The sequence below is a fragment of the Suricata suricatta genome, chromosome 9 (genome assembly GCF_006229205.1).
Source record: "Suricata suricatta isolate VVHF042 chromosome 9, meerkat_22Aug2017_6uvM2_HiC, whole genome shotgun sequence".
Lineage (NCBI taxonomy): Eukaryota > Metazoa > Chordata > Mammalia > Carnivora > Herpestidae > Suricata > Suricata suricatta.
This window is the reverse complement of record NC_043708.1, coordinates 89917993-89920089: the sequence shown is the minus strand read 5'-3', so window position 1 is coordinate 89920089 and position 2097 is coordinate 89917993.

The following is a 2097-nucleotide window of genomic DNA, read 5'->3' as shown; positions in this document are numbered from 1 at the left end:
AACAAAAATAAAAACTCCTAGAATGGCTGAAGTCAAAAAGACTAAAAAGATGTTGATGAGGATGTAAAGCAACCGGAACTCCCATATATACTGCCGTGTATAATGGTGCAGCTCTGGAAAGGTTACTTTCTTATACAATTGAACATGTGCCTCCTGCATATTTACATCTTGGTGTTTATCCAAGAGAAAGGAAAATGTATATCCACTAGAAGACTTGTACAAGAATATTCATAGCAGCTTTATTCATAATGGTTAAAAACAGGACACAACCCACATTTCTACTCCCAGAAAATGGATAAATGAACTGTGGTATATTTATAAGATGGGATGCTACACATCAGTAAATAGGAACAAACTACTAATACATGATGGATGAATATCATCAGCATTATGTTAAGCAAAGGAAGCCAGTCATGAAAGATAGATTTTGTATGAATTTCTTTATGTGAAGTTCTCCAAAAGACAAAATTATAATAAAAAAAACAGAAATAGGTTGGACTAAGAAGGGACATGAGGGAACTTTCTGGGGGTGATGGAAATGTTCTATGCTGTCATAAAAATGTGCGTGTGTGTGTGTGTTCATTTGTCAAAATATATCAAATTGTACAGTTACAATTTGTGCACTTCACTCTATAAATTGTACTTAAAAATATCTAAAAACAAATGCTGAACTCTAATTAGTGGGCTTGCTTTTTTCAGTAGCACAATTTAGCAATTTTGGAACTACTTTCTGTGTATCCCAGACTTTAGAAAATGAATAAAGATACTTATGGAAATAGGAGCCAGCTTTATACTATCAGAGAAGAGTTACAAATACGGAAAAGGGGAAGATTAGATGTTCTCTGAGGTTATGGATTGGAATTGGAAGTATCTGTGTGAACTCATATGGATTTCAGTAGATATATAAATAGATAAACAAATATCTCCTAGCTCTGTCCATTGGGAGCACCTAGAAGCAATGACACCCCTATAGTAGTGAGCACATCTAGCACTTAGATCTTAGGTTCTAAATAATTCCCTATTTTTCCATTATAATAAGCCAGGTCTCCCTGGAGAAAAGTCTCGTATGCCAGAACTGAAGCAGGAAAAGCACAAGATAAATCTGGGACATCTTATTATACCAAAAACTAAGGAGATAATCAGTAGTTGAAAAACCCCAAAGTACCCAGGGTCAGCCTGAAAGAACTTCCACTGGCCAAATCTGGGGAAACTTCAGCATTATGCATTATAGTCCACTAAATAAAATAAAATCCACAAGACCACACTGTTATAAATACATACATACGTACATACACAAGCAGGAGGAAAGATAAAGCTCTTCCTTATGGGAAAATGCTGCCTAATTAATGTAAGGAATGATAAAATTAGAAAAGTATCAGTGGACTATAAAATCAGTTTGACAGAAGTGAAAGTTTTATAAGCAACAGAATATTTACATATTCTCAAAGGTATTTCCCTACAAAGGGGAAATGGTAGCTTTATTACTTACCAAGGGAAAGTGATAACTTTACGGTGGGGAAATTTGGCAGACACCATCTATTCTGGTTACTATGTCTACATAACAAACCACCCCCAAACTCAGCACTATTAAACCATCATATGCTATGCTCATGGATTCTGGGGGTCAGGAATTTGGACACGGACATCAGAGACCGCTTGTCTCTGCTCCATGGCTCGGGGCCTCAGCTGGAAAATGTGAAGGCTTAAACCTAGAATCATCCAAAGGCTCCTTCACTCCCACACCTACACTGATGCTCTGTCTCTGGGAGCCTCAAATCCTCTCCCCGTGGCTAGTTTGGGCTTCCTCACTGGATAGTGGCGGCCCCACTAACTGCTGTGAACTTAATAAGTAGCTTACAGAAACATACTTTAAGACTATTATAAATATCCTATCTCTCAATCATGCTTTCTTTTGTCCATTACTTTTAGCGTCCACAGATGATTTTTTTTGCCTGAAACAATTACTATCGTGGTATCATTGCAAACTCTTTTTTAAAATGCTAGTTGACTTCACAGACATATACATTTCTTCAAAAAGTCCAAAGCCCAAACAGTAATTTTTGAAGTATAGAATCTATTCATTTGGCTCACAAGCCT